The sequence below is a fragment of the Ceratotherium simum genome, chromosome 2, assembly GCF_057802395.1.
Source record: "Ceratotherium simum simum isolate JZ-2026a chromosome 2, ASM5780239v1, whole genome shotgun sequence".
In the NCBI taxonomy this organism is placed as follows: domain Eukaryota; kingdom Metazoa; phylum Chordata; class Mammalia; order Perissodactyla; family Rhinocerotidae; genus Ceratotherium; species Ceratotherium simum.
In genome coordinates, this window is record NC_141901.1 from 74,824,536 (window position 1) to 74,832,214 (window position 7,679).

Here is a 7,679-nt window from a genome sequence, read left to right on the forward strand (position 1 = left end):
AATCCAGCAATGTATAAAAATAATGCACCTCAATCAAGCGGGGTTTATCCTGTGAATGCAAGGCTAGTTCAAAATCAATGAATGTAATTCACCATACTAAAAGCCTAGTGAAGAAAAACCACTTAATTATGTAAACAAATGCAGAAAATCCTTGACAAAATACGATATCTATTTATGATAAAACTCTCAGCAACCTAGGAGTAAAAGTGAATTTCTTCAAGCTAAGAAAATGCATCTACAAAAACCTACAGCTAACATCATAGTTAATGATGAAAAACTGAATGTTTTTCCCCTAACTCTGAAATAAAGCAAGGATGTCTACTCTCACCATTTCTGTTCAACATTATACTGAAAGTCTTAGCACTATATGGCAAGAAAAGGAAATAAAAGGCAGATAGATCAGAAAGGATAAAACTGTCTTTATTCTCTGACAAAATGATTATCTATATAGAAAATCCCAGAGAATCTACAAAAAAAACCTCTTAGAACTAATAAGTGAGTTTAATGGGGTCATAAGACACAAGATCAACACACAAAAATCAATCTTCTGTTGTATTTTTATATACAAGCAATGAACAACGGGAAACCAGAATTTAAAAAACAATGCCATTTACAACAGCTACCAAAAAAATGAAATACTTAGGTATAAATCTAACAAAAGATGTACAGGGTCTCTATGTTGAAAACCATTCTAAGACTAAGAGATTACAGGATAGATCATGATCCATGAATCTCCTTACATTCCATCTCCCTAGTAGTTTTTACAATGTTCCTTCTAGTCACTGTAGAGCAGAAAGTTCAAGACCCTTTTTCTAGAGTTAGCCCTAACAAAAGCATGTGCTCAACACTGGTTAAGTTCCACTGAGCACTGAAAATATGTCCATTGTTGTGTTAGGCTTTTATCCAAATAGAAAAAGGAAAAAATATGGCCCAGAGCTCAGAATGCCAAATCATATGCCTACCATATACAAACACATATCCCACCCTTCCCATCCATTGGGAGTTCCTGGACAAAGAGGAAGTCATAGAACACCAGACAGGCACTCACCCAGTTTTTATTATGGAGATTTTTTTCCAGCCCATTTCCAAAACAGTCCCCCTAGGGAGTTAGATGAGACCACATGGAAAACAGCAATTGCTTGCGCTAAAGGGATTTATTCACTCAAAAGTCACTTGTTGAATACCCACCAGGTACTCTGCCAAAGACTGGGAAACATAGGTGTAGCCCCTCTCTTAAGGAGCTAACAGTCCAGTGGTGAATACAGATATTAAACAAATAAACACAGAAAATTAAATACCCAGGAAATTGAGGGGAGAGGGTTTCTATGACTTAGGAAGGAGTTGATATAATTCCCCTACACCAAGATACCTCAGATGGCTCCTTCGTATGTCTTAACCATGTTTCCCCTTATCAGCCAATTAGTAGAAAAAAAGAAATGCAAATTGAGAGGGCAGGACAGGAAGAGAGAGAAATTGAGGGAGCAAGAGGCCTATCACCTGGCCCCCAAACATAACTTGAACAGTGTATCATGCACTCAGCATCTCCACCTTTTTGAGTGAATGGGGAAGTGCATGAAATGAAGAAGACAACGTGCTCCATCTAGTGGCCAACATTTTAATTTTTCTTCACGGTATTTTATCACCACCTTACATCTTCTGAGTTGGTTTGTTCATATTTACTGCCTATTCCAGCCCCCTCTGCTAGAATATAAGCTCCATGTGGGCAGGAACTTTGTCTATTTTGTTCATCATGAATCAGCAGAGTCCAGAAGGGTGCCAGGCACACAGTAAACACTCCATACAATAAGTATTTTTAGACATATGAACGAACATCTTATATACACTGTTTATCATCCCAACTCCATTCCTGATGTTTCTCCTTAAAAGTTTATCATTTGCTGGGGCTGGCCCCGTGGCTTAGAGGTTAAGTGTGTGCGCTCCGCTACTGGCAGCCTGGGCTCGGATCCGGGCGCGCACCAACACACTGCTTGTCCGGCCATGCTGAGGCCGCGTCCCACATGCAGCAACTAGAAGGATGTGCAACTATGACATACAACTATCTACTGGGGCATTGGAGAGAAAGAGGGAAAAAATAAAAAAGGAAGAGGATTGGCATGGATGTTAGCTCAGGGCTGATCTTCCTCACAAAAAAAAATAAAAAAGTTTATCATTTGATCATTTAACATCTTATTGAATGTCACAGGAATTTGATAGTTATTCATATTATTGTATTATTTCGAGTAGACTCTTCTCCTGCTCTCGCTCCACAAAGGATTTCATCATAATCCCTTCTTTACAGACCTAGAGAACCTGGTGTTGATTTACATTCCTGCCATTGCTCTGGGGATCTACCTGGCATAAAGCATGTAGTACTGACTTTGGAGCGGCAGCGCCAAAAGGACATCGCACACTATGACAAATTGGGGGAGCAAAAGGTAGCCCCATAGAAATTCCCCAGGAGCTGAGAACCTACAGATAGCCTGCAAGACAGAGGCCTCTGAAAGCTTAAGAGCTCCATCATGAATGTGAACCAGGAATTCCAGAACCAAAGTCAGATTGAGAAAGGAAACACGACATGTTCCTGAGAAGAGCAATTTCTTCCAGGTTCTAATGCACTGATGCTTGCATGTGTAGCAACATTCTCTAACACTATTAGCCAGAAGCCACACACCTAGTCCATGCCTTGAAGGGCACAGTACTTGCCAAAGTTTTCACTAAGAACAATTTTTATTATTATTATTATATCTTACACATGGACCCAATGTTTTGGATAACTTTCTTCCTACCAAACTGATTTGTAAAGTCAAAATTCATTTTCTCTTTTTAAAAGTTGTTCCAAGACTGTGAAGACTTTCTGATCGGCTTGAGTAACCAATGCTATGAGTTAAATTGCTCTAAATCCAGCCAAATGTGTGTGTAGATAGACAGACAGAGAGACAGACAGACAAATAAATAGATACATAGTTAGCCTGGGCAGCCTTTTCTGTGGGTAAAGTACAATTTCTACTACAGTTTTTGAAATATTTAAACTAATGTTTGTACAGCTATTATAACCTGGCTGGAGAGCATTAATTTACTATAATAATACACACACACAAAAAACAATTGCATTTAAAATAGATACATGAGGTTGAAAACTGAACGTAACTCTTTTTTTGACAAATATAACTGTATATATTTAAAATATACAACGTAGTGATTTGATATATATATACATTGTAGAATGATTACAAGATCAAGGTAATTACCACATCCATCACCTCACATAGCACAGTTAACTCTGTGTGTGTGTGTGTGTGTGTGTGTGTATGTGGTGAGAATGCTTAAGATCTACTCTCAGCAACTTTCAAGAATGTAACTCGTTACAGCAGGAATGTAAGGTGAAAAAGGCTTTAGGAACTTACAAATCCACCTTAAGTGGGTTTTTTTTCCCCTAGGGCTGGTCCTTCTTAGTACTGTTCTAGGGCTATGAGATAAAGGAAGAAGGTAGTTCTGCTGGCCTCACTCTTAGCACCTAGAAGGGACAGATGCCTTTTGAGAAGCATTTCCAGATAATGAGGCATCACTTCTCCTCCCTGACACTCCTCTGTTGTCACTGGAAGGACCATGTAAAAGTAGAGTGGGATGCCTTTGGTAAGCAACCTGAAGAGTGAGTAAACCATCACAGCCATACTATGATTGTATATCAGAAAGTCCACGTAAAAGAGTTAAACAAGGGGCCGGCCTAGTGGCGCAAGTGGTTAAGTGCGTGCCCTCCGCTGCAGCAGCCCAGGGTTCGCAGGTTCGGATCCCGGGCGCCACCAACGCACTGCTTGGCAAGCCATGCTGTGGAGGCGTCCCATATAAAGTAGAGGAAGATGGGCACGGATGTTAGCCCAGGGCCAGTCTTCCCCAGCAAAAAGAGGAGGATTGGCAGATGTTAGCACAGGGCTGATCTCCTCACACACACACAAAAAAAGAGTTAAACAAAACTGAAGCTGATTTCTCTCTCACGTAAGTACAGTAGGTCCAGGGCTGGAGTGGCGGCTCCATGACGTCAGGGCTCAGGCTCCCTCTCTCCCATCCTATTGCTCCAGCATCTTCAACTTGCAAATTCCACCTGCTGGTCCAGGAGGGCTGCAGCCATCATGTCAGCGCTTCAACTGTCAGGGAAACCAAAAAGCCAAGAGAGTGAGAAGGGCATACTACCCCTTTAAGACTTTTCCTGGGAGAAGCACATTCAGTTTCCACATATATCCCACTGGCCAGGATTTAATCTTATGGCGAACTCAGCTACAACAGAGGCTGGAAATGCAGTCTTCATACCAAGCACTCACATACTCTGCTGAAATTTGGGGGTCCTATTACCACAGAGGAAGAGAAAACTAAATATTGAGAAATAACTAGCAGCCCAGTCCTAGAGATTCTCTTTCCCTTCATCTCAGGGAAAAATGTTATGGTACTTACTAAGAACCAAGTACTGTTCTCAGTTTTATTAGGTCTAATAAATCATTCAATCCTCAAAATAGTGCTATAAGTAATAATTATCCAGATTTTACAGATGAGGAAATTGAAGCACATAGAAATGAAGCAACTTGCCCAAGGTTACACATCTAGAAAATGGCAGAGCTGGGATTAGAACCAGACAGTTTGGCTTACCCACTATGCTATACTGCCTTCTCTCTGCTATATTTCAGAAGATTTTCAGTCCTCTATATAAGGCAATGGAAAAGGCTTTATCTATATAAGGAAGATACTGTCTTTTTATTTAGAAAACAAAAGCAGAAGGTATAAGGAAAATACACCTATTGGCTATTAATTCCAGGGAGTCACTTACATTTCTCTTTTAAACACCAACATGAGTTTAAAGAATGACACAATGCTTGACATATGAACACAGGATTCAAATGCCCAGCATTTGGACAGTCAGTCATTTAACGAACAAGCATGTAAACCAATAACAATATGGAACAAAATAAAATTCTTACCAAGCAAGGGGGTTCACTACCCAACACATATAGGAGCCAATACTATGACACCAGCTTTGGAGAAAAGAAAGAGAAGAGCTTTATTGTGAGGTCAACCAGCAAAGAGACAGGAGGCAAAGCTCTCATATCTATCTCTCCAATCCAGGGTTCAGGGTGAAATTTAAGGAGTTAGGGGCTCCTAAGCCATATCTAGGCCCCTGGAAGCTGACTGGCTAGTCTCAAATCAGTCCATAATCAAGCTACTTGGGCTGCTGGAAGTCAGGTTTTCCTTACTGAAGGACTTCTTGCTTCATAAAGGGCTCAGGTGGCAACATTTCTGAAAATTCTTGGTTCTGGGGTCATCCTGAGGCTATGGGTTTCCACCTGGCACATGTGCAGCGCTGTCTCTGTTACTGAGCAAGGTTTGATTAATCAAAAACCTGTTTTAAGGAAGCAAAACTAATTCAAGCTGGTCAATGTTTTATGTGCTGTTTCAAAATCAAACAGACCCCTGAGAGGGCCTGGGCCCATGGCCAAGTGGTTAAAGTTCCACATACTCCGCTTCGGAGGCCCAGGTTCGCGGGTTCGGATCCCAGGTGCAGACCTACTCCCCTCGCTGGTCATGCTGTGGTCGTGTCCCACATATAAATTAGAGGAAGATGGGCACAGATGTTAGCTCAGGGCTAATCTTCCTCAAGCAAAAAAAGAGGAAGATGGGCAACAGATGTTAGCTCAGGGCAAATCTTCCTCAGCAAAAAAAACAAAAACAAAAACAAAAGACCCCTGAGAACAAGATGGACTCTCTGTGGCTAACGGGGACCTTAAAACAAAATGGAGTGAAGCAGCCATAATGGGACCGAACGCAGTCATGCAGTCCGTTCTCGGAAAACCCACAGAACGCGCTCTTAAGCTTGGAGTCTGCCAGCGTTCCTGATTTTACAAAGCCCCTAACAGCCACTCAGACCTAACCGATAAAACTGTGACCTGCGTCAACCAAACAGGATTAAGCAGGCTTGCATCCCTCATTTGTACTAGTGGACCTGGCTTGCATCTCTCATTGCATAAGCAGGACTGAGTGGGAACGGGGAACCTGGGCGGAAACATTTTCTATAAAGGCAGCCCCCTTTTCTTTGTTCTCCCAGAGCATACTTTTGATTTGCTGCACATGGCATGTCTCTCCAGTTTGCAAACTGTATGAGCAATAAAACTTTCCTAACTAAATTCTTGTATTCTAGAGATTTTTGTTGACAACAACAAGAGATGGGAAACCAAACGCACTTACCTTTTCTCTCTACTTAAGCCCCACTAAAACAGCAGTAGGGAGATCCAAGTAAGTCATAAACCCACAAGAACAAAAACAACAAAGGGAAGGACAGTTGTAACAAAATGATAGAAGTAAGAAAGCAGATGGGCAGGGAGTAACTGACAGCAGATTCAAACATGCTGAATCCTAGACAGTCATGAAGAAAGCCAAAAAAGGAACCAGATTTCCCCCCACAGAACTCTCCAAAGGCTCACGACTAAAAACAGGAGGACCATTTAAATGACTTTCTAAGAAACAACTACATCTCTAGACCCCTACCCCTGGTCTGCAGAGGCCCACCAATTGGTCCTCCTTCACCTCAGCAAGAGATTAGCAGTTTATACTCTGAAGAGGGTAAGCAGAGAGTGTGAATTAGGAGAAATCGGACCTAGTTGATGGTGGAGGGACAGTGCTGAAATAGAGGTAATTAGTGAATGTCAGCATAACGAATGTGGAGCTCCTTAGCCCTCTTTCTCTCCTCTGCCATCCCCCTAGTCCTCGCCAACATCATCTCTCACTCGAACAACCTCCCACAGAGCTTCCTGCTTCTACACTTGCCTGCCCACGAGTCCCTTCTCCAAGGCAGCTAGAGGATCTTTAAAAAATGGAATTAAGATTACATTATTCCTCTGCTTAAGATTTTCCAATGGCTGCTTCAGAATAAAATCTAAACTCCTTTCTGTGGTCTTCAAGGCTCTGCATGACTGGCCCCTGCCTTTCTCTCTGCCCTAACCTGGAAGCACTTTCCGCCCCAAATCACTGTTTTAAACACACTGCTCTCTCTCTTACTCCTTGAACATGCCAAGTTTGTTACCATATCACGGCCTTTTCAACTGCTGTTTTCCTTTCCAGAATCAATTTTTGCAAGGTTGCCTCTTCTTCATTCATTCTGGGTTCAAACGTCACCTCATCAAATAAAGCCTTTGGTGACCATCCTGTTTAAACTGTCTGCTGTCTCCACCCCTCCCTGCTTCTCTCATAACACTCACCACCCACTGAAGTCATTGTTTACATTTACTTGTCTATTGTCTGTTTCTCCCTCCATAAGGCTTAAGACTCACACTTGTTCTGCCTCGTGTTCCCCAGTAGCCTCAGCACCTATGTCCTCAATTTATATTCGTTCAATGTAAGAAAAAAAACAGCAGCACCTGGCATCGGGAACTGAACTGACACTTACCCTGAAGGCTTCAGTGCTGTTAGGAACTAGCCGTCGTGTTCCCTCGTGAAACATAACAATCTGACGGAACACCGACATCAAAGTCACTCTGTGATCACGATGAAGTGGGACAACAGACAAGATCACTTAATCATCTTCTCTACACACAGATAAAAGCAAGGCCACTGTGCAAACAACAAAAATATCCAACTTCCTCCTCTACCAACAAGTAAAACTGTTGCTTTTTTACCAGTTACAGATTTAGCCTTGCAAT